Source organism: Lepidochelys kempii, chromosome 11 (genome assembly GCF_965140265.1).
Source record: "Lepidochelys kempii isolate rLepKem1 chromosome 11, rLepKem1.hap2, whole genome shotgun sequence".
NCBI classification, from domain to species: domain Eukaryota; kingdom Metazoa; phylum Chordata; order Testudines; family Cheloniidae; genus Lepidochelys; species Lepidochelys kempii.
In genome coordinates, this window is record NC_133266.1 from 60055658 (window position 1) to 60081804 (window position 26147).

Sequence of the window (26147 nt, forward strand, 5' to 3'; positions counted from 1 at the left end):
GGAAGTGGTAAAGGTCATAGAATGTTTATAACATGTTAGTATGTCAGAGAAATGGTTGGAAGCAGTTTTGTCTAATAAACTGAAATCCCTGTAAATCAGAGGGCTACACCATGAAATTCCGGATAATTTAATCTTTCAAAAAAGACAAGCAGAGACTTTTTGACAATGATGATTGGACTTTTTCTGGGACATAAAATCAATTTATATTTGAGGTCTGTCAGTTCCTCTCTGATTTAGTTGCCATTTTCCTGTTCTGATATAAAAAAAATCAGGATTCAGAAGGCCTTGTGGTGGGAGGAGGGGAGCTGATAAGCACAGCCATTTCTATAGCTGTTTTCTGCTGAACCAGTTCATGAGCTCCTTGAAATGATCAAGGAAAGTCCTCTACCAAAGGGAAGATGCAAATAATATGGGACTAAAAGACTTGTCTCTAGGAACTTTCCTACATAGGGGAATTGTCATTGTAGATCAGAATCGAAGTCCATCTAGTCCTAGTGTACTCTCTCTGATCGTGGCCAGTAACAGATACTTCAGAAGAAGATGTAAGAACCTTACATTAGGCAGTGGTGGGGTAATCTGCCCTGTACATAGGTCTCATCCTGGCTTCTAATATTTAGGCCATGTCTACACTACCAGCTTCTCCCGTCGGCATAGAGCGGTTACACGAGTGATCTTACAGCGGGCACCTCTAACCTCGCTAGTGTAGGTATGGCCTTAGATTGGTGTAAGCTCTGAAGCACGTTTTTATATATATTTCAAAGTTTGTTGTCATTATTTATAACTGGGAAATTCTCGATATTTCTATTGAAATATTCAATCCTTTTGTGAATCTTGTTATATCCTTGGCCACAAGAAGTCCACAGTTGAATCTCAAATTGTGTAAATAAGTATTTCCTTTTATTGATTTTGAATTTCCCACCCTTCAGTTTTATTGACTGCCCTTTATTCTTATTTCATGAGACTGGGAGAACAAAGTTCTTGATCTACCTTCTCTATAACATTAATTATAAACTTTCATTATTTTATGTATTTTACCCTTTCCCTTCTTATTCTTCTCCTTTCTAAGGTAAACAATCCCAGTCTTCTCAATCTCTCTTCATGGGGGAATTTTTCTAGGCCTTTGATTATTCTCATCACTCTTTCCTGAATCCCCTCTGCTTCTGCAGTTTTAAGATGAGGTGACTGGTACTGCATACAGTATTCCAGATGAGGCCACACTGTTGATTTTATTTAAAGGCATAATATTCTCTGTATAATTTCACCATCCCATTCCTTATTAATAATAGTATCTTATTAGCTTTTTTGTCCACAGGTACACAATAAGCTGTGGTTTTTCATTGAGCTGTCTACTTGCACCCAGGTCCCTTTCTTGAGTTGATACAACTGATTGAGAACCCTGTAAGGTTCACAAATAGTTTAAATTTTTTCCTTTAGTGTGCATTATTTTGCATTTATTGACACTGAATAGTATTTGCCATCGTGTTGCAGATGGATCTAGCTTGTTTAGGCATCTTTGAAGTTCCTCACAGTCCTCTCTGATCCTGATTAGTCTAAATAACTGGGTGTCCTCTGCAAATTTTGCTACATCACTATTCATCCCCCTTTCTAGATCATTAATAAAAGTATTTAACAGTATGGGATCTGATATGGAACCTTGAGGTATGCTGCTGTTGACCATTTAATCCTACTCCTTGCTTTCTGTCTCCTACCCAGTTGTTGATCCATGACAATACTTTGCCTCTCATCCCATGGCTACTTAGCTTTTTTAGTAGCCTCTTGTGCAGGATCTTGTCAGAGGATTTCTGGATGTCTAAATAATCTGTCTTTTATCCATTACTTTGACATATTCAAAGAATTCTGAGAGATTAGTGAGACACAATTTTCCATTGCAGAATCCATGCTGGTCAGCTCTGCTGTATAGTCTTTACAGCTTTGGCTCATTTGGGGCATTTTTCTCCCTTATATGTTCTTTTATTGCGGGAAATCTCTGCAATCTCTGGGAGCAAGAAACAAAGACCAAGGCTCGTACTATAGTTTGTTTCCAGTATATTTTTAATGCAGTATATATTGGGGATTTGATGTGTTCTGACTGTTTGAATAGATTTTATTTTTGTTTTAGCGTTTGTCAAACATGAAATGCTGCAGTGTGTGGGTTCTGAAATTCCCAGGGTAAGAGTATGTTATGGCAATGTAAAGAAAACTAGTTTTTTCTTTTGGAGGGCTGTTGGGAGGGGCCAATTTCAAACTGCTTGTGAGAATACTGGCTTTCAATAAAAGGAGACAAAGAAAATATTTGCTACTGTTTCTAGTAAAACCAGAACTTCATTAGCTATTAATTTACATCCTGGCTAGCAGTAAACATGCTGATGCTGTAGAAGCACCATGCACAATACCAACTTTTGTAAAATGCTTTGAGCTTCTACAATGCAAGTTACTGATTGTTAGTCCTAATAATAAATTCAGCCCTGCTAGTTTATGATTAAGTTTATTTTGGGAATTACCAGGATGGTTAGATGCCAAGGCAGCAGATAGAAGTAAGGGTGGCAATACCATAACATGACATTCTTACCTCTGCAGATGGAGGGTCCACCGCGGCTCACCACAGCTGTCAGCATGGCTCTTCCCTGGTTCTGGGTGGGAGTGGGCCTTGGAGCCTCACTAAGTAGATCCCTGCAAATCTGCAGACAATTTTTGCGGATTGTGGATTGGATGTGGATACTTTTTTTTTTTTTTTTTTTTTTAAATTCCCGCAGGGCTCTACTTAAAAGTTTGGGAAACCAGTCACATTCCAGAAGATGGGGTTGTACATGTTTTTCAAAGAAGAAGAATGAATGATCAGCTTGCTGAAATTATAGAAGAATAAAGCTGCTATCGGGCCCAGGGAAGGTGTTTGTTACAATTGTACTGCTGAATCAACTGAAATACTGTCTCAACCCAAAAATGAGAGACAACCAGTGTGGTTTCTGTAGAGGTCGATCTACAATCTGTACATTTATATGTTTTGTGGAATGTTATTGAAAAACAACTAGAGTGACAAAAGGAAGTTAACATCACATTTATGGACTTTTCATCTGCTTTAGAGTCTGTGCATCCATCAGTACTATGGATACTGCTACACCAATATGGGGTTCCTGAGGACCTAGTGTGTCTAGGTTCACTGGTTGTATTGGGGACTTATTTTCAGTAGAATCAGGAGTATGCCAGGGATGCATTCTCTGATCTACATTGTTTAATATTCTAATAAACTAGCTGATGACGACAAACCTGATTGAGGCCCAGATAGGATGTGTAAAACTTAGATTCATCTTTAGAGGATTTTGAGCATGTGGATGATATTGCCTTACTTGGAGAGATTACTAGCCAACTGCAGCTAATGCTGGAAGAGCTGGGGAAAATTTCCAAATCTATAGGACTTAAGATGCATGGTGATAAAATCACAGCTATACATGACTCCTATAAAACAGGAATGAATGGTGGCCGATTCTGCATGTAGATGGCAATGGCATTGAATGGGCGAATAGTTTTATCTATCTAGGTAGTTGGTTGATTGCAAGGGGTTCTATAACCAAAGAAGTCACATGTTGGATTGGTCTTGTCAATGGTATTTCAGCATCTTGAAAGGCTTCTGTTTGGGCAGTGGGATGTTTGTGTGACAACTAAGATATGAGTGTCAGTGTGGTGATGGTGGTGATAACTCTGTTACATGGAGCAGAAACATGGCCATTAAAAACAGCTGAGGAGAGGAAACAAAACAGTTGTCAAAAGTTAAGTCATGTTCTTAACATCCATTGGTCTGATTTTTGTCACAAATGAGGAATTACTTGGAAGATCCTGGCAAGTTGCAGTCTTACATCCAAGGAGAACAAGACGACTGCAGGGGCAGGTGGTGTCATGTCCAATGTGCAGAAGAATGTATGCTTTTTACAGAAGGTCTGCAGAGTTGAGGTTGAAGGAAGTAGCGCATCAGGCTGACCACAAATGAGGTTGGAAGATGCAATTTTGAGAGATTTAAGAAGCCTAAATCCTCCAATACTGATTTGTGGTGAAGAAAGAGTATATGCAAGGGACCATTCAAGCTAGAAGTCTATTCTGTACTCCACCATTGCTACCTCATAGCCATGTGACCTGCTGCTGCTTTGCGTTTGTACTTTCTTTATTTTCCCAAAGGGAGTTGATTTTCTTTAGGTGGTAACCATTAAAAGATGCTGATTTGCAACATAGTTGCAAGCTATATAGTTTTATGCTAAATCTGGTACTACTTTTACTAACCAGGATGATATACTATCTATACACATTTATTTAAGCAATTATATAGCTTAATTTATATTTATTCAGATTTGTAATTTTTACTTTTTTATTATATTAGAAAATGGTGAATGATTCATTTCTTATTTACTAGATTAATTTGTTACCTATGATTTAGGTCAAGCTCTATTTAGATGGAAATTCAAATGCAATTAAAAATGTACAAAAAGCCTATTTTATTTAAAAAACTACTGTAAATGTGCTGGATACATACGAACATTTATCTAAAGTGTATCAAAACATTTTGCATCTAAAACTAATTTATTAAACAAAGGAAGGATCTGTAGCTAGTGAATTGAGCTGATTTGTTTCTGGTCATCAGGTCCTTCAAGATTTTTAGAACTAGTGGATCTCCTCTTCTAACACCTAGTTTTTATTCACAGATTTGAAGAGGCAAACAAGCTTTCCTGCTTCAACTCCTAATTAGTTTCTTAACTTGCAGTGAGCTAGTCATTGAACTGAATTAGATGAATAAACTGAAATGAAAGGGATCCTATCGCTGCACCTCCAGAGGAGGCTACTAGTGTCAAAAGCTGGTTTAGCACTTCAATATGCTCTGGTTCCAAGTGCTTAACTAGTGACTTCCATAAGTTCAGTGGTTTGACTTCCTTTAAAACTTGGCAGCAAACATACTGCTGAATATTTTTTTTTATTTAATGTAAATGATTTTAATAGATAATAGTAAGTTTAGGCCTTGCATAGGTTGCCAATTTCAAATATGTTTAATTTTTTTAAAATAAAACTATATTTAATTTTAGTTTTAAAACATCTGATTTAAATCTTTGTTTAATGGACCTCTGTCTACCCTGATTTCTTCCTATTCCTGTATCACTCCACCATCAAGCTGACAGTCACAGAAGGCTACATTCCAGTGAAATGTGTGTATGGAATACTGCATCCTGTTTGTAAGCAGGTAGATGTTTGTGTTTCCTTCCTTGTTTGTATTTTACACATTTTTTTAATCAGGGAAGATGTTAAGTTTTAAGCTGTATTGAGGGTTATATGTTCAACTATCATAAACTTTAACGTCAGAAGGGACTGTAATGATCATCTAGTCTGACCTCTTGTACATTGCAAGCCACAGAACCTCACCCACCCACTTCTGAAATAGACCCCTAATCTCTGGTTGCATTACATGTGATTATTGGCTTGACTGAAATTCTCAAATCATGGTTTAAACACTTCATGTTACAGAGAATTCACCATTTACACTAGTTTAAACCTGCTAGTGACCTGTGCCCCATGCTGCAGAAGAAAGTGAAAAACCCAGAGCCTCTGCCGATGTGACCCAGGGGAAAATTGCCATATTTGGGGTTGGGAAGTAATCAGTTAGACTCTGAGCATGTGAGCAAGACCCACCAGACAGATACCTGGGAAAGAATTCTCTGTAGTAACTCAAATCCCTCTCCATCTAGTGTCCCGTCTCCAGCCATGGGGATTTTTGTCTGTGTATTATATAGCCAGCAGGTTTAAAGTTACTCCAATTCTGCCAGCTTGCCCTTGCCACAGACACCCGTACTATTATGTGCTCATTGTGTTATGAAATTGCCCTATAATCATACTTGATTCTTTTGGCTCTCATGTTTAGATTTCAGAGTAAAGGCTAACACAGTGAAAATTCTGTAGTTCATCATGGAGAAACGATCCTGTAACTAATGAAGTAAACTATTTACAGAGGCAGGGCTAGATTGGCAGAGGTTCCCTTATTGTCAAGTGAAATTTCCCTAAAGCAATGGAACAATTGAGGGTAGAATTAGAATGGAATTTAAACCAAGTAAAGATTTTGTGGTAGGCAGCCAGAAGACCAGACCCAATATTCTGAAGTACCAGCTGGGTCTGTTTTCATAATCTAATACTGCAGTGTTTCTTGTCTAGTTTATAGTTGACTAAAATTCATGAGAACTGCAGTATCCCCTTAAACTAGGAATTGGTAGTAGGTTTTTTTGAGGATGTCTGCAGATGAGAGGTTTGCAGATGCTGTTGGAGTGTTGGCCAGTAACGTGGAGGCTAGGTCACTTTAGTTCATCTCAACATACCTCACTTATAAATTGGCTAAATTGACCCCTCTTGGTACAATTTAATAATAATAATAATTAATAATAAAACCAAAAAGTTAGTGACTCATTAGCAGAAACAAATGAGCTGTCCAAAGTTTACCAATGGATTAGAATATTAGCCTCTGAGTCCAAATGTGCACTGCTAGTATGAGCAGGATGTGAGTCATTTTTGTTGTTTCCAGTTATGAGTGCAGTCTACACTGGAGATTAAGAGTAAGATCAATTGACTGTGAACTAAAAGCATTAGCTGTGGAGAAGATTTACTCATTAGCAGCTAATGCTGTTTCAGCAAATACTGTTATGGCAATGTAAAGAAAACTAGTTTTTTCTTTTGGAGGGCTGTTGGGTGGGGGGCAATTTCAAACTGCTTGTGAGAATGCTGGCTTTCAATAAAAGGAGACAAAGAAAATATTTGATACTATTTCTAGGAAAGCCAGAACTTCATTAGCTATTAATTTACATCCTGGCTAGTAGTAAACATGCTAATGCCGTAGAAGCACCATGCACAATACCAACTTTTGTAAAATGCTTTGAGCTCCTACAATGCAAGTTACTGATTCTTAGTCCTAATAATAAATTCAGCCTTGCTAGTTTATGATTAAGTTTATTTTGGGAATTACCAGGACGGTTAGATGCCAAAACAATCCCTATATATACAATGCAATGCTACAAGTGGCAAATGTGCTTAGTTTAATAAATAACTAATAAAAGGAAAACCAGAGCAGTTTGCCTGTGGCAATTTTTCTCCAGAGAAACCAAATTTTAACAATATTGGGCTTCCCAACGTTTTTCTCTTGGGTGATATTTCAAAGCCAGCTGGCTAGATTGTGTCTCCAAAATTTGCGTGTTTACTAAGTTATTGCGTACCTACCAGTTTGTGTACAGAAATGCCAGATCGATGGGCACACAGTTCAGGTGATTGCTTTTGAAAATGTGGTTCTTTTAGATATGAGAAAGATGGGCGGTTACAAGATCAGTTTTATAACGTTATGGCTCATCATTTTTAATGTAAATAATACCACGGTTTGGTAAATGATGTGTATAGTATATCCACATTCAGGAAATATTGTATGTATTTGATTCCTTTAACCAATTTTAAATCTCACTTCTTTCTCTCTTTCTATAAATAAACCTTTAGATGTTAGATACTAAAGAATTGGCAACAGCGTGATTATTGGCTAAGATCTGAGTTATATACTGACCTGGATATGTGGCTGGTCCTTTGGGATCAGAAGAACCCTTTGATGAAATTGGTTTTAAATAACTACTAATCATTAAGTCTTGTGTTTTGGGTTTTGAATCCGTGACTGGAATACCTAAGGAGGCTGCATTTCTGGCTTCCTGTTAGTCAGTATGGTGAGACAGAAGTTTACTTTTGTTGCTGGTTTGGTATATCTTATGGAAGAATAAGCACCAGTTTTGGGGTGTGTTTGCCATATTTCTCAGCAGCTTGTCCTGAATTTGGTTTTCTCAATTGTGACCCACTGAGACATGGTGACAGACGGGCATGAGAGGGATTTATTAGCAGACTGCTGACTAATAAGACTGTTTGTTTATATATTAGGATATGAATTAGCAAAATATTTCTTCTAAAGATTTTTGAGAGAGACTAACATTTTTCTCTCCTGTATCTCTTCTTCTTGATATTTTTGTTAATTTATTAGAGGTAGGGAGAGGCTTATTTTTGGCCTGATCCCAGGCCCACTGAAATCAGTGGGAGTCTTTCCATTGACTTCAGTGGGCTTTGGATGAGACCCTTAATAGAAAGAAAATGGAGAATGAGTGGCTTTGTGCCTGTAGTTCTCTGTTCTCTGTGTCACCAGCTGACATTGACCTTCTGTTTTGAGAGGGTCTACAGTGATGTTACTTTGCATTTCTGTCAGTAAAGTGGTGGGAGTAGGTAAGGGGAGTACTTAAATTGGATTTTAAGTAAGTCCATTTTGTATTAGAAGTAAGTCCATTGTGTTGCTTTGTAGTGTTGTGTTCTTTGAAAGAAAATTCAGTCTTTTTCTTGTTTTTCATTTAGGGTACTACAGAATGTTAAAATATGTTAATTTCTAACAACAAGAGAGTGTCTCTAATTTTTGTTTTTTGCTGGGCCCTTGGTTACTTGCTTAAGACAATACAGAAAATGTAAATAATGTAAAGTAAATATAAGTAGTGTACATAATTTTTACTGAAAGCAGAAGTACGTACAATACAGACATTGCTTAGTCATAGATTCCTAAAGGGAAGAGGTGCACTTATAGCAGCCTTGCTAAACTGTCAAGAAGCTTTATTAGCCCTGGTACAAAAACAACTCTCCTGCTCTTTATCATGGTAAACGGTGAAATAAACTAATGTTTTACTTTCCTGCTCCGAAAAACTGCTTGCCGCAATTAAGTGGGCAAGTGGAATTTTGTAAGGATATGGCATAGTTATAACCTGAGTTGCTTGTAAGGTATAGTATTCTTAAGGCCCTTCATTTTTAGTTTTTTATTTTGTTTAAAATTTCCAAGAATTTATCTGTGTTTTACAAAAATTTAAAAATGGATTAAAATCAATGCAAAAGATTAACTTCACAATTGTTTGGGTAAATATTGGGGCATGGGAGGATAGAGAAAAGTAAGAGGATTGAAAGTAAAAGCAGCTTAATGCTATGGGTTATTTCACAAACTGTACGTAAACCCATATATGTGTACATATATGTATCTTCTACTACATTGCCTTACTTTAACAGGCAGTCTCACATCATGTAATGTATTGGTTGTTCTTAATACGATCAGTATTTTCCCGTACTGGAGTGATCCAAAATTCACGTGAAAATCTGTCAAAAACAAATAGCATTTGTAAAACCTGGGAATTGTTGAGAAAGGATCAGTAAAAACTGAAAACAAAGGGCCTCAAATAGTCTTCATGGCTCACTGCGTGTCCTTTCTGGTGAGGGTGAGTTAATCTTGTTCATTTTGGGTTATTTGGTAAAGTGGCTGCTTCTCTGTGGGTGCAGTTTTATGACGATCGTTCTAAATTTTTGCACTCTGTTCCCCTACATAGTGATTGGTGTTATGTAAAAAGTAAAAGTATGTGTGTGTGAGAGAGAGCTTCAGATTCTGAAAGAATTTGAGGGAGTTTTGAGTAAATTACACAGGCCTGATTTTACTAGCTGACATCTCAGTTTCTAAAGAAAATAAGTAAAATATGCTATGCAACTCTTTTGGTAATAAGCAGAGTTTGTTGCTTGAAAAACAACTATAGAATTCTAGGGATCTTCATATGGGGAATAGAGATAGGCACAGGCAAGAAGGCCTTAATTTCATCTCCACATAACTCAGTTTTACTGTGTTCTCATATTAAACGAAGTACAGAGTCACAAAGCCATGACTGCTTGAGCCTCAATCTAGCCATACGCTTTCGTATGTCCTTAACTTTAAATATTTAGCTTGTTCTTAAGTGCTTTGCTGAATTGGGGCCTTGAAAGGCAAATCTTCTCTGATAATAGAACCTGTAATATTCCTTTTATTTTCATTATTATATCCTGTTGGATTTTCATAAAGAAAAGTCATAATCTTTTTAGGATTTAAGATTTTGTGTTTTGTGTGTAAAATTTTGTTTTGTGTGCTTTGTAATAGACTTATTTACAATTCTTTCTCTTTAGCATGGCCTGGTGTATACGATTGCCACTAGTGAATTATTGACGTCTACGAGTAGGGCTTACACCTAATAAGAAATGAGGCTATAATCACCTTTTCAAACCCCAGAGGAAAGATTAATCTCTTCAAGAGTGATGTGGGCATTGCTGAGAGAGCAAAAAGCTATTTGCTCTGAAAAAACAAAATGAAAGTTTAGCCATGTTAAAACGCATACTGTTTGCTTACACTCAGTTTACCATGCGAAACAGATCACTGTTTTAATTATCTCTCAGCCCTCACCCCTGTACCCCAGCCCTCTGACTGAGCCCCTCCCACACTCCAAACCTCTCATCACCAGTCCCACCCCAGAGCTCTCACATTTTTACATTATTTTAAAAAATATATATCGGCTTACAAGGCAGGTATGGGGTGGCAGGATTTGGACCTGTTCTGGGCACCACAAAAAGTTATGGTATAAAAAAACCTACTGCCCCTGGCCACCCTTACTTCTGGGCTGGTGCTGGCAGCGGTGCTGCTTTCAGAGCTGGGTATCCAGAGAGTGATGGGTGCTATATCCCCTTGTCCTCTGTTTGGGAACTTGAAATATGGTAACCCTAGCAAAGGATCGAAAAGTTATCGCAGTATTTTTTGTGATCTCGCAACCCCTCAACAATAGCGTTGTGACCCCCTTTTGTGTTGGGATCCCCAGTTTGAGAAATGGTGCCCTAAAGGCTGCTAGTATGTGGAAACAGGGTCCTTGTAGTGGGGTGGTTACCCGCTCCAGCCTTAAAGGGCTTAAAACAGCCCAGGAGAGGGCTGTGGCTGGGAGCAAGCAGTTCCCAGGCTGGGCTGTGGCCACGCCCCAGCGAGGGCTCAGCTGGCCCTTATAAGAGTGCAGTGGGCCAGGAGCAGACAGAGTCTCTTCTCACTGTGGAGAGAGATGGGCCTGGCTGCTGGGGAGCGTACCAGAGTACCTGAGGTGGAGCAGGGCTGGGGAAGGCCAGAGGAGCTGGGAGGCTTCAGACTGGAAAAGCCCCAGGCTGCAGGCCTGGCAGACGGCCTATGACCGAGTACTGGGGTTGCAGGGGGCAGCCCAAAGATAGGCAGAGGCAGCAGGTCCAAACCCTCCCTTGCCTGTGATGATTGGCTTATACACTGCAGTCCGCCCCAGTGTGCGGGGGCTAAATGGCGACTGTAGCCAAAGGCTGAGGTGAGGTGGGGATAGTGTGTGGGGGTTCCCCTGGGAGGGGGAGACCCAGATCTCTGGGGGTACTGCCAGGGGGCAGCACCCTGGATAAAAGGGGCACTGGAGTCTGGGAGGGACAAGGGAGCCAGCGGCAGTGAGACACCGGCCTGCAGAGGGTGCTCTGGAGGCTGGACGAGCTAATTCCCTGAGAGACCAGGAGGAAGCACCGCAGGGATGAGTCCTGCACCGTGACAGTCCTGTTGTGGAAAGTGTCTAAAATATAGCTAAAGACACAAAGTTATGTGGGTTTTGATATTTATTTACTATTCATTTTTACATTCTGAGATATTTCTTTAAAAACACACTTTTCAGTCCTTGAGATGACAATTTTTCATAAGTGGAATAATAGTCTCCCCTGCTGGAAAAGCTCTAGCCTTTTGCTGTATATTCAAAATAAGAGACTGTTGGTATGCTTTCCTGACAAATTAAGAATGTTCAGTGTTCTGTACCATGAGTTTTCCGTGTCTGATATGCATTGAATGTATGTTTTAAGCTGTTTATTTTCATGTTACGGAAGGTTGAAGAAAGATAAAATAAAGAGCACAGTTCAGTGCTGAGGGGGAGAGAGAGACGTGGACAATAAATCCACAGAACTGGAAGTCTCAACATGTGGTGCTTTTTTGCTCTGTGCTGTCACATAGGTGCTGTGTGCCATCTTGACTCCGATGGGGAGGTCGCATTTCCTCACAGTTCCTTCACTCTGGTATTGCTGATCCTGCTGTTTTTCTGCTTCATTACCCTAATATGTGCATTGTTGGTGCCTTTTTACTTCCAGCCCTTCAGACAGGTTCAAAGGCTACTTTAATGGAACCAAAGAAAAGCCCTACAGCCCCACAAAAATATTCAACCAATTTAGCAAATATTCAATAGTATGATTACAGAATTAAATTCAGCTGCAATGGTACAGTGACAGGCTTAAATGAAATCCAGACTGAAGTTCAACCTCTTTGGTGAGAAGTTGATAAATAGAACAACAGGTTTTTCACTGTAATGGACTGCTAAATTATTGGCTGCTAGAAGTGAATAAGAATAGCAAACCTTTCTTATTGTAGTAAATAATTATGGCAGAAATAAGTGTTTCTACCCAAAGATTCTAATATAAATTCTTATTTTTTAATCTTAAAATGTAATTTTTTTATACTTTATATTTGAAATGAACCAAATTAGTTGGTGCTACTATTGGAAAACCTTCAATAGCAAGATGAGAGATTTTAATTAAATTTAATTGAGCAGAAGCTATTGTGTAGTCATTATTAACTTGTAAACATGGTTTTCTGCTTCAGTTGACAGCAATATTATATACAATTCCAATTTAATTTGTGGTTATTATCACAGTGACAAACCTGTTTCCATGTAATCTGGTTTCTGTAACATTCTTCTGTGCTAATCCAGACCATGCTTTATCACCACCTTTGCAGGAAGTGGGCTTGCCAGTTATGCTTCTTTTTTGCTGTTTTTTTTTTCCCCTTATTTCTTTTCCATTTCCCTTTATGACCACCTGTCTAAGGAAACTGGCATGTGGCTACTTCAGTTTTGCTACTACTGCACTACTGACTTAAATATGTAAACTCAGCAAAATATCTGAATAATACTGCATTTGGAGGGCATGTTTTGGAATGTACTATACAGGAAGAAAAGCCTTAATGTCACACGTCAATCATAGACATCTTTTCCTTTTCACAAGAAATCATAACAAAGAGGACTGTTAGCTCTCTTTGTGTTGAGAGCATTTATTATGCCTCAAGTTCCTACTTGCTAGGGGCTCCTCCTTAGTCAATTTGCATCACATATGGGTGGTCTGTTGGTCTCAGGGAATATCCATTTGGTCCCTGGAGATTTTGGTCCTGAGGGAGTTTCCTTCTACTTTTATTTGACATTACAAACAATATGTAGTGCATCTTCTGATGCAGCATTTGAACTGCAGGTGTTGCAGGCTGCCTTTCCTAGGTAGCTCTAGTCTTAGGGTCTGGTCTGGCATTATGCTAAGGAAGGGTAATTTCTTAAATTTTTTAAGGTTTCTTTAAACATTTTTATGTCACCTAGATATCCTGGGCAGTTAGGCTGAGATGATAGGATTGTTCTTTGATTTCTTGTTGATAGTTTACTATAGTTACTGCTCGACTGTTCAGCTGGAGCTTGGCAACCAAGAGGAACTGTATGTACGGAGAGTCTGGTCCCCTCTCCATCTCTTCGAATAAAAGTGATGAATTTGGAAGAAATGAGGGAATATAGCAATCTATATATTCAATTCAGGGAGTCCCTTGCATATGTGGATTGAGGTTATCTTTGGGGGGAATTTTTGAGGCTTTTTAGCTGGGCTTTGGTTTGAGTCCTCTAATTGGCACTGGATCAGAAACAACTAAGCTGCATTATTAATTTAACAGGTTTTATAATTTAACCTATATTTAATTTATAATTTATTAATTTAACAGGTTTTATGTATATAGAGACATATAAGTACTTTTCTAAATAGAATCAAATTAAATAATGATAGTTTGTATTGTTTGGGTCAGCTCTGTAGCTGGGGCCTTTAAAGAGGCGTAATCATTCTAGAGCACTATCTTACAAGTAGATGTAGTGTGAATGTGCATTATTTTGTTAACTGTTTTAATTTTTGATGAGATGTGCTGATATTACAATGTCTAGCAAGTTATATTGAACATTGTCAGACTCATTAGATTACTGCTTTATTTCATTAGTTCAAAGCATCAATACTTTGATTATGGTGAAAACATGTATTTACTATTTGCCCAGCCAGAGTAGGGTAGAAAATACATTAGAACTGTTGAATTGTTGTTAATGTAACAGTTTTGTCTTGGCTGCTGCAGATGTCTGTTTTAAAGACATACATTTCTAAATCTGAAAAATGGCATCAAGTTCCTTTTACCCACTGTACAATTGTAATACTGCTGTAAACTTTTAAATCTGTGTAATACTTCAGTCAAACTGTGTTAATTATAACTCATTAAAGATTCTGGTTATGATGGAGGAAAAAGGATTGAAATTACACTAGATTAATTTAGCAATATATGGGATACATTATTTTCAGAGTCCTCGTTTGTCTCTTACTTCTCTTTGGAAGTAAAGCCCTGCTGTCAGGCACAGATTTGCCTGTGGTTCCTGTCTATTTGATGGAGGCTGTTTGTGGTGCTGGAGAGGCATCTGTAATGCTGGGGAGTTGCCAGGACCTCATTAAGTGCATCTTGGATCACAGCCAGACGTTCAATGTAGTTGAGCCTCAGCATTTTCTCTGAGAACCAAGGGAAGCAATTGGAAAAGGAGGAGGGGAAAGGAAGAAAAGTCCTCTTCACCTATGTATTGCTGTGTTTTATTGTGTTAAATGGGTGTAGCTGAACTCTTGGAATTAAATTAAGCCCTTAACTTCTACAAGCTGTTGCAAAGCTGAATAGAGCAACCCCTGGCCCCCTCCCCTCTCTCTCTCTTTTTTTTTTGTGTTAATGAGACACAACAATTGTAATAGGGCATTCAAACTTCTGTCCTTCAATACTGTTAATAAAAGTGACTTTTCTTTTGCAGTTTTATGACCCAGATGAGAATGAAGAAAACGATTGTTTGGAGGACTCTTTAAACATGACCAGTGTAGCAAAATAAGGCAGTTTAAAAGACCCTTTGTGAAGTTGTTTAGGCCTCAAATTTTCCATATCTTTAAAATTGTACATTCTGTTGAAAAGGAAATATGTCAGTTGATCCTTGTGTCCTTTAAATTGCTCACTGTAAGAGTAAATGATGTGAATGAAATGCTAATGTACATACATTTGTGCATAACTTCCTGTAATGCACATGCCTGTTTTTCTTTAAGGTATATAATATGTGCAATAATTAAAATATTATATACTTCAATTACACAGCTGAAGAAATAAATGTTTAACTGAATGCAAGAGGCCATATTTTAAGATCTTTTTAGATATTTGAGACCTAAAGCAACTCAGTGCTTTTGAGATCAAACAAGAAAGTTGGTAGCTTTCTGAAATGACGTTCTTCTAACTTAGAAGGAAAAAGTAGAATGCAACCTATGTTCATACTACTAAACTAAATTCAAGATATTAAAAAGTACATCTTTGTGGTGCTGGTGTTGTAGCTTTGAGTTGTGCTGGCCATAAAAAGCTCTTTGTACAGACAGAGGGTAGAAAGTACTGTCTTATCAAATGTTTTGAACAACTCACATGTAAAATTGTACACTGAGACTATCTAAGCGTGAAGGCAACCCAGAATAGTTTAGTGTTCAGCAGTTATGTGATTATAATGTGAATTGATCTCATTGAATGGCTTGGAAGAGTGTGTTACTTGGATACGCCTCAATCAGTCTCTTCGGTGTCTTCCTCACACCCCTTCCCACAAAGTCTCCAGTACTGATTGAAAAAAGACATGAAAATTAGCTACAGTGTGATACTATCCAGCACTGTCAACTGTGAAAGGTACTGTTTGTTCATGTTAGCTGATTTGTTATGTAAATTAGCAGTATAAATCTCTTCCAGGGTTTTAAAATTTTGTTTCTTTTGCAAATACCTGAGTTTTAAACTAATACTGGGAGATCTAATAGCATATCTAGGAAAACAGCAGTCTGGCCAGCACAGCTGGGCCAGAGGGAGATGATTTTTCCTGGAGGAATGGTGGATTTTGTTGTTGTTGATTGTAGTATGTATATGGTAAACTTCCATACAGCACAGTTTTTGTTGTATACTGTGAAAATGGAAATTAAAATTTGCCAAGTTATTTATGATACTGGATTGCAAAGTACACAGAGACATAAAATTTAATGTACTCACAAATGCCCCCAAACGAATCCATTTGTAGCAAAGCTTTCAGAACAAGTTGAGCTGTTTGTTGTTGCTGTGAGTACACTACAGCTTTTCTGTGAAATTTACAAGCAATTATTGTGGACAGCTTTGCCCATTTTATGTTCCATGCTTATTTTTTAGTATAAGATTTTTGTACAGCAATTAATATGTACTGTAGGTATTTACTTGACATCACTGTTTAAGATATGGGAGTTATTCTCATATTTTATTTGAGCTTGTGAAAATGCTTCAAATTGAGATGAACTATAGTCAGAGAAATTGGACACTGGTAAACACTGTTGCTCTTTGTACAGCAGCAGATTGGTTAATAGATTCATGCTGCTGCTCTCTGCAAAGGAGCCAGGTCAGAACAAGAGGCCCACTGTTCCTGAGTGTTCGAAGATGTTGGGATCTTTCTCTGGGGACAGTTGGGCAACCCACGGTTGTTGGGTGTTCTGGTTTTTTTTGGTTTGGTTTTTTTTACTACTTTTTTTTGGCAGTGCAAGCTGTAATATTGATGAATGATTAAAACACTTTTAAAAAGAAGCATTGAATTTGTGTAAAACCATTCTGCAGTGTCTGAAAGAAAACTTTGTTACTTTCGTGTTATTTCTTTCCTCTCATTGACACTTGTTGGTTGGTTGGTTTTTGTTTTGGTTGCTGTTAGGATTCTTAAAAAAGGCTGCTTGATCGACTTATTATTTAGTCTACCTGAACTGTTGCCACCTCTCACAAAGTAAGACTTCTTTTTTTAAAAAAATATTGGTTTAAACAAGGATAAACAAATCAGTGCAAGCAAAGGAGTCCGCTGGACAACCAAAAAGTAATACATGGGCTGGTAAGAGCTGACCAGCATTTCAAGTCGTGCCGTAATTTACCAGATTTCTTCCGAGAGCCCTCCATTTAAAAAAAATACTTTGTAGGCTAATAATGTTAGTATATACCAGAGTACTGATGTTTGCTGTTAAAATAAATTTTAGTTATGCAAACTTTTGTAACCCCCAATGAGATTACATAGATTCCTGGGACCCTGTGTGCTGGCAGCTCAGGAAGAGGCACACTGTCCCTAGTAGGGAGGGGGAGCCAAGGCAGACTCAGAGCCTGCCCAGCAACCAATACGGAGTGAGAGGCCCTCCCAGTGAGCTGAGAAAAGGGGAGAAGCCATTTTGGAGTCAGTCCGGAGCCAGCCAGGAAAAGGGCAGGACTGGCTGTGTGGGGAGCTGGTGAGTCCCAGGCCTGCATGCCGGGTTCCCTCTGAGAACAGGCCTCTAGGGACCTAACAGCAGATCACTTAGCTGGGTTTTTTCTTCCCCACTGATGATTCCCAATTTGTAGAGTTTGCTGGGAAACTTCCTCAGCCAGGCTGAGTTCACCCTCCAGCTTAGGGTGACCAGGTGAAACAGACAAAATATCGGAACATGTGGGGGAAGCAAAAAAAAAAAAAAAAAAAAGCGCGGCTGAAGCAGAGTTGCCGAAGCAAAAAAAATCCAAAAACCTGCCGGAGCAGCCAGGGCCACAGTATCGGGACAAATGGCATCCCAACATGCATTGGTTGGGATGCAGGACAAAGAACTAAAAATTGGGACAGTCCTGATTTTATCGGGACGTCTGGTCACCTGACTCCAGCTCCCTAGATGAGACCAGTCACCACATGGTCAGCTCTGCTCTGTCTGCTAGTCCAGGGAAATCCTGGGACCGACGCAGCCTGATTTCTGCCTAAAGGAAGATCCCTGCCAGCAGAGAGCAGCCCCTCTGCAGTGATTGAGGAGTCCAGAGTCCTCTTCGAACCTGCGGGATCATTCATGGAGTTTGTGAGTGCATCATCTTTTAGTTAGTTAGTCAGGTAATTTGTTTTGGGGCCCACCTACTCTCTGAACTGTGTCCTCAAGCCAGGGAGTAAGGGTTTGAAGATTTTTATAACCTGCTGCATATTACATCTGTGGAGGGATTTGCCACCTTCTCCCACTTGTGAGTCCTTTGGGCTGTACTGTACCCAGTCAGCCACACTGCTAAACCACTGCAAAGAAGAATTTTGTGGTTATAGGTTGTCAAGGGCCCCAGCAAAGTATGCGTACCAGTGGGACACTTATTTTACATTTGCTACATCAAGTCACGGGTATTTTCAGTGTGGGCACCGGTTGCCCTAAAAATAGTGTTTTACCCTGTTATGTTGTATTTGTCTCCTGTTTAATATAATTATTGTGTTGAATATATTGTATGTGTTTGTGTTATTTCTTGGAAGTCTCCAACTATCTGGCAAGTAAGTGGGAATTACCTTGTAGTTAAAATTCTCCGCCCAAACTGCCCTGGGAACCCTGCCAGGAAGGAGCGAGTGGGGTGAAGGCACCGCCAAATAATTTCATTGAAAAAAGAAAAGAAAATACACCCTGCTAAGTGGGTGGTGGAATCCAAAAAAACCCAAACCTGTAAGCAAATTGGCATTAAAGGAGGTAACCAGGTAGAGAGGGGGTGCTACACTTTGAAATTATTTGGAGCAAAAAAAATAAAAGTTCAGAAACATTGGTGCACACGCTGGAAAAACTGCATTTGTTATACTTAGTTTTTTTGGCTATTGATTTTTCATATATCTGTCTCTGCCATCTAGAAAAAATGCCTGGTTGTTGGTAATGGTTGGCGGGAAATGATTTTGACCACTGCAGCACACTCATTTATTAAGGAAAGGACAGGAATTAGGTACTTGGAGGAAGTATGGAAATATATGGTTTTAAAAACAAATGATGAGGTAGTCCCTCTATACATCATCACATCTCATTAGTTTTATAAATAAATTTTTTTGTGATCACTGAGTCAAATTAATGTGCAAAATAGTTTCATTTCCATTACACATACATCTGACTACAGGAGTATTCCTATTATATGACAAAGGATGAATATAGGACTTCGGAAGACTCAGATAAGGAAAAACTATGTTAAAAAGGGAACTAATATTTAATTTCCATTTTAACTATCTCATTATCCCTCCTTAAAAGCATAAAGTACTTAAAACAAAATTTAGCCAGTTGGATCTTTGGACTGTTGATTTGGATTTTTTTTTTAAAACCGTAGATGATACACCTTTCTCGCTGTAATAATTGGAGTCAACATTTTGATTTGGTGTGGCTTCCACTGGAATGCTCAAAATCAGATTGCAAGCTGTCAGGGTTCCCTCCCCACTCTGAACTCTAGGGTACAGATGTGGGGACCCACATGAAAGACCCCACTAAGCTTATCTCTAAAAACTTCCCGAAGGCACACATTCTTCCTTGTCCTTGGAACGATATCGCTGCCACCACCAAGTGAGTTAAACAAAGATTTAGGAAAAGGACCACTTGGAGTTCCTGTTTCCCCAAAATATCCTCCCCAAGCCCATTCACCCCCTTTCCTGGGGAGGCTTGAGAGTAAACAAGGTGAGCACAGACCAGCCCCTTGGGTTTCTAGGACACTAAAAACCAATCAGTTTCTTAAATCAGAACTTTATTATAAAGAAAAAGTAAAAGAAGTACCTCTGTAAAATCAGGATGGAAGGTAATTTTACAGGGTAATCAGATTCAAAACACAGGATTCCCCTCCAGACAAAACTTTAAAGTTACAGAAAAAAACAGGAATAAACCTCCCTCTTAGCCTAGAGAAAATTCAGAAGCTAAAACAAAAGATAATCTAACGCATTTCCTTCCTATTACTTACAATTTGTAATCTTAGATGCTTAGTTCAGGTATGTATTTTCCCTGCCCTGGTTCCTCGCTGTCCCAGAGAGAACACAAAGAAACACAAAACAAAAACCTTCCCCCACAGATTTGAAAGTGTCTTCTCCCATTATTGGTCCTTTTGGTCAGGTGCCAACCAGGTTATCTGAGCTTCTTAACCCTTCACAGGTAAAGGAAGGATTTCATGCTACCCTTAGCTGTATTTTTATGATACAAGCCTATACAGCCAGCCTCCTGGATCTGTGACTCCTATACCCATGGGCCCCTCCGTCCTTTTTTGCTCCTAGAAATAGTACGGCTATAGTGTAGCAAACAATTTAAAATTAATAATTTTATCCATTGAATACTCTTTCTGGTCATAATTTCCGCAGTAGGTTATGGTTTCCTTGAATTTATTCAAATATCTAAAATATTTTTTACTCTGATATTCAAAATTTGAACGTTCTTCCTTGCAACTGGTTAGTCCAGTTACACTACATTTTTACTGTTTCTTGCTTGTGTACCAGAAGTGCGTATATACTCATCCAATTTTGCACATGCGGATTTAAAATTTGGTTTCCTTAAATATCTGTCTGTGACTTTTTGAAATTTGCTATTTGCAAACATTTTTGTCAGTGAAATCTAATTGCTCAGTTGTTCATGGAAAGTGAACACACAGATTGTAAGCAAGACAAGCACATTCATTTTAATATTTCAAAAAAATGTGAAAAATTGTTTTTCATTCATAGTTATGGTTATTCCAGCTTTTAATTATTTAAAAACTTATTTTAGATGTTATTACTCAAGCCCCACACCAGCATCCTGAATGTATTTTAAAAACACACGAAATTAAGAGATGCAAAGTAAAAATGGAACAAAGCAACAGCTTTTCTTCATCACGGGTAGTGACAAATGCAGCATAAAACCTCCCATTGAATTTTCTCACTAATGGGAAATCCCACACTTCATTGCTTCAGTCCTTCACCAAAGCCTGCTCAAAAGGATGGGCTTTGCTGTGTGTCTTTCAGGTCAGCAAATCCAGGCTATTTTGGACTTCGGGGCATAGAGCATTTCAAAGGAAACAGGATATTACCAAACAAAGAGGCATCAGGCTCAGGGAACTTTGCTGATAGCAATTGTGGCAGGATGACCTAGCACATTTAAATAATGTGTAGCCCTTTTCTTTGCAAAGATAGTCTTGAAAATGTAAACTGATTACTAGGATTGAAAGGTGTTTTTTTTTTCCCCACTGCTTTTCATTCTTACTCTGAAGAAGAATCAGCAGGGATGGGCCCAATGGGGAATCCCTGAACACCTTTCAGGTTTGCAGAGAGCCGTCATTTTGGGGTGAGCCTGTGTTGGGATTCCTTCCAAGACCTTTCTAATTGGACTATCCAGAACACCTTGTTCAGTTCTGGAGGAACACTTTGTACAGTTGTCTGGGATCCAAAAAAATGAGTTCAACTCCAGCTCATGACTCAGATTACTTTTATTAGGCGTGTAACAGCTCTTTTTTCCATGCTGACCCAGGCCCAGGTGCAGGTAATTTAGGTTCAGGGTGAAACCACAATCACAATTCATGTCACACGCTACACAGTTTATATACATCTTTCCTATTAACATCTATGCTTCTTGCATGTAAGGACCAGCTGCTTTGCAGCTTGCATAAGGCAAACTCATCAGGTCAGTGTGTTTCTGCCTACTTTGTTTATTATAAACATATTCACAATAGTTAGTTGTTTCAGAAATCACTTGTTCGAGCTTGTTCAGCAGTTACTAGTTACTTGTTCGAGCTTGTCTTGTCTTAACTTGTGCCTGTTCAAGTCAGCTAAATTATCCCTACAACCTGTTTAAAACAAAAAACAAACACACACAAACAAAAAACCCTCCACCCACAAAAATATTTTCCCCCTTTTCCCCACCCATGAGCGTCTGCTATGACTAAATATTTTCAGGACGACTAGAGGGAAGATTAGTTGAAGCACCTGAAAACTTAACTGAGGTCATTTATATGAAATGGAGGGGGAAAGGGGTGACTTTTCAGGCCCTAACTTGCTTCCTGCTGCAAGGTTATTTGGATAATTGACCCTTGGACAACTCATGTAAATATTAGCATCTGAGCCTTCCACAACCAGCTGGGGTACCTTACCCTGTAACAGAAGATTGAAGGTTCTTCCCCAAATCTTCATTTGTAGCTGATCCTATGGGAAGATTGGACTCTTATTTTTGAGGGATGATGGAAAAGGTGGTAAATTGTTTCCAAGGCTCACCCTAAAAACCTAGATATATATTGCTTTTTGTTGGTTCCAGACCCTGTGAGTGTTACATTACCGAAGCTTCAAAAGTAAGTTGCTGCAGCAGAGCTTTCTATGTTTTTTTTTTTTAAATGGTGTATAGAGCCAGCGCATAGAACACCAAAAAAAGTGACGTGTTGAGAGAGAAACAGTTTCAGATCAGTTTAGATCTTTAGTATAAGGCTGGTTAGGGAGGTTTTTTTAATTACCTGCTTTATCCATATGAGGCAACTTTAAAAAAGTCAGTGTGGTCTCTCCCCTGCTCCATGCAAGTATTAATAATAAATTTCTTCTAAGGCTTTTGTAGTCAGGACTGTGAATTCTTGTGAATTTCTGGTGTAGGCAGGATAGGATTAGGGTGTATCTCAGCAGAAGGTGATTGTGGGGTGCATAGATCCTGTGGGATTCTGATGTTTAAGATGCTTTACAGACTGGTTCCTGCTCTGAGAAGCTTAAGTCTAATGTAGATTATAACACAGCAAGACATTTTAGTGTCCTACTTCTTCCACTTCATCTTCTGTTCCATTTTTAATTAATTTGATAGTAAATTCAAGATGATTGTGTTGAAAAGGAATGGAGAGCTCTAGAATCTGTATCAACTTTTAGCTTGAGATTGTATGAGATTTACAATTTGTATCGGATTTACAATTTTGAGTTGAATATCCGTATTTGAAACTTAATTGGGTGTTCATTTTTTACATAAATTGTACTAGATTATTAATGTCATAATGTGTACACTAGAGGATTACAGAAGTGAAGAAGTGGATCAGAGCTGCTGATCTAACAGATTTGTGGTATTGTGGGATTCTGACCTCTGCTTTTGCCAACTCTCCTGTTTAGTGTGGTGTTTAGATCTGCTATTTTTGGGAGAGAACTACTAAAGTAAGCCTTTCTACCCCTCAAAAAACTTCACATACCCCTCCATTTCATTTGAAAGAATATTGGAAAGGAGATTTTCCCGTTGTTACTCACTGCACACACTATACCAGTGGTACTATTTTCTTTCTTTTGTCTAACACAAAGGCATTTATAAGGGCATAAATAAACAAATTTATTTAGTGCTGCTGGATGTGTCCATTGCTACAAATGTTTAAAGCATATATTTACTACAGTTGCGTGAATCCTTAAACAATGCTGAAATGTGTAGTTTGGCATGAAGAATAGGCTTTACAGGCTATCACATATTGCAAATTCCTTTTGTCTCTTAAGACTAGCTTAAAAGCAAGACAACATAATGGTGTCATCTTTTCTGCCTTTCAGAGGGATTTTTATGGTAACATTCATCACTAAACCATTTCATGATGTTGATACAAAAAGGCTATTATGTTTAGTTTGAAGGTCACTAAAACATAGCTACTGTACAGTAAGGGAGTCTGTTCTCTCTTTAGTGTACATATAAACATGAAAAGATGTAACATGCATATATTGAGTAAAACTATAGCAAATGTTCTCAAACTATTTCATCACGTGGGCCTCATTTTAATACAGATTTTCAAAAAATCCATTTTTGAGTGTGCACTCCTCTCCTCTCCGTCATGATGACTGTCTGGCATCTTGTTCGTGATCACATATAGCCCTTGTGGCAACTACCCCAATTGCTTAGATGAAAAAAAGGAAAGTAGTTTATGTATTTTTAGCTGTCTGTTAATACAATTGAGCCACTAGGAACAAGGAGGAGAACTGGTACCATGTGACCAGCCAGCTTTCTGTGGACCATGGTTTGAGAGTCACTAAAATATAGGCTAAGTGGTACATGCATAGCTAAGTAGAAAGACCAGTCTGATGTGTGGATAGGTATGAAATAAATCTTCATAGAATGCAGTTATTTACCATACTCATTCACTGGTATGTGTTATCCCCAAACTCTAACCTTCATCTGTTTGTATATTTAGATTGTACACACTCTTGGCAGGGACTGTCTATCTTTGGCTCTCTCATTTTGTTTTTGAGATGTCCAGCACCCCATACAGTGGAGCCCCAAATCCCAACTGTGGCCTGGAAGTGCTACAGTAGTACTTGAATACCTCAATAAATATTCTAAAATGACAAATAAAATGTAAGTTTTTAAAAACAAAGCTGTTTTAAGTAATCAGAAATCTGTTAATGAATTAAACCCCACGTAAATGGGGATTTACATTCGAAACACTGAAGCAACCTCGATATATTAATAGGAGTCAGAGTGTAGAGACTGGGAGTTTTCTGATGCATTTAATAAATTGATACTTAATTTTCTAGCATCCAATGATATGCTAGATTATTCACAGAAGAAATAAGTCCCCATACAAATTGTTTACAATAAAGATTTAGAGACGCTGCAATGGGTGAGGGGGACACACAGTAAGGAAGGAGAGGGGATAGGGTGAGGAACGACAAGGATAACCGTAGTACAACCATGTGATTACTCTCTTTAAAGTGTGCACACATGTTGGTGATGTTTAAAAGAACCAAACTGTTTGTTAAGGCAAAGTTATAGTAAAACATTAACAATACATCTTGTTCAGGCTCAGGTTAATATTAAAAGAACCTCACTAAAGATTCTGATTTGCTGGATGGGGAACCCTCCTCTGAGTACAGTAAAGTATTTAGATTTCTAAATACTTATCCTCCTTTTTGTGCTTTCCTTGTGTTTGTTCTTTGTGTGAAAGCTTGTCCATTATGAGAACAGTCCATATTTCACTGTACACATACATAGGAGGAATTTTTTCAGTAATGAGCAATATGGAGTCTAACTGCCATCAATAACAAAATTTTAATTAACTTGTCTTTCTGTTTAAAATGCAGATCCTTTATAGGAATATTAAGTAAGCAGGTCAGGGGATCTCTAGAAAACTGCCGTTTTGTCATAAGAGGTATCTCTTTAATAATTTCCTCCGAAAACCAAATAATTCTGGGACACAACCACCAGATGTTTAAGTATGTTCCCTTTTCTCTGCAACCCCTCCAACTGTGCATGTCCCTAGTAGCAAAAACATGATGGAACTTAACTGGAGTCAAATGCCATCTATACAGTAATTTATAAAAAAATTTCTGCATCAGCTACATAAAGTGAAATTGTATATCTCCTTTCCTATATAGACACCTAGTCATCCAGATCCATTTCTCTGAATCCTTCTCCCGTCTTTTCATCTGGGTTGTTTTCTTATCGACATCTTTTTCAATTGAAATTGTATACATCTTAGGAATTAAGACTTTTTTTGTTCCAACGTGCTCCTGGGTTAACTCCTGAAATATCACCAAAGGTGTAGATAGAGTCACCTCATACTTAGATTTCAGAATAAAATGTTTGACTTGTAAATATTGAAAATATGGGATCTTTGTTGTTTACATTCTTATGTAACTGTTGGAACAGTTGTCCAAATGGAATAACCACAATGAATAGTCACTTTGATATCTCCTGGGGATAGATAAATACCTGATTATTAATGAAAATAGCGAAGAGGGAGAGAGTCTTGGTCACAAGAATTTAGAAAATCTGTCCAAAGCTGATAAAGTGGTCTGGATGAAGAATGGGTGAATTTTTAATTTTGATGACCTAAAATTCTTTTTAATGTAGCCATTACTATGAATAGCTATGTTTGGACTCTAATCTAAGTTATTTGCTCTAATTATGAAGGCATTTTGATGTCCTTTACCAAATGGCTTCATTGGTAAAGCAAACGGGGGATAATGGGCAATCCTTTCTTGTACCCCTAGACCAGGGGTAGGCAAACTTTTTGGGCCGAGGGCCACATCTGGTGGGGAAATTAAATGCAGGGCAAGGGGTTGGGGTGCAGGAAGGGGTGTGGGAGGGGGTGCCGTGTGCAGGAACGGGCTCAGGGCAAGGGATTGGGGCAGAAGAGGGGTGCAGGGTGTATGAGGGGGCTCAGGGCAGAGGGTTGGGATGCAGGAGGGGGCTGCAGCGTGGCAGGGGGCTCAGGGCAGGGGGTTGGGGCCCAGGAGGGGGGTGCGGCGTGGCAGGGGGCTCAGGGCAGGGGGTTGGGCGGGGTGCAGGAGGGGTTCAGGGTCCGGCCTGGCGCCACTTACCTAAAGCGGATCTGGGGTGGCAGCGGCATGCACCGCGGCCAGGGCAGCCTGCCTGCCTGCCTGCCCTGGCCCTATGTCACACAGCTCTGGGAAGCGGCCGGCACCACGTCCCTGCACGGCCCCTGGGGTGGA

General features: G+C 38.9%; 1 protein-coding gene across 2 annotated transcripts in view; it reads left to right on the forward strand.

The window, feature by feature from the left end:
• BMPR2 (bone morphogenetic protein receptor type 2) overlaps window positions 1-26147 on the forward strand; it is a 170859-nt gene that overhangs the window by 35479 nt on the left and 109233 nt on the right. The window contains exon 1 of one of the 2 annotated variants that reach the window (XM_073306447.1): window positions 16464-17826. The exons of the other annotated variant lie outside the window; for it this stretch is intronic. The gene's annotated coding sequence lies outside the window, so the exon portion shown is untranslated. Of the gene's footprint in view, window positions 1-16463; window positions 17827-26147 lie in introns of those variants that run through there. 2 annotated transcript variants of the gene reach the window in all.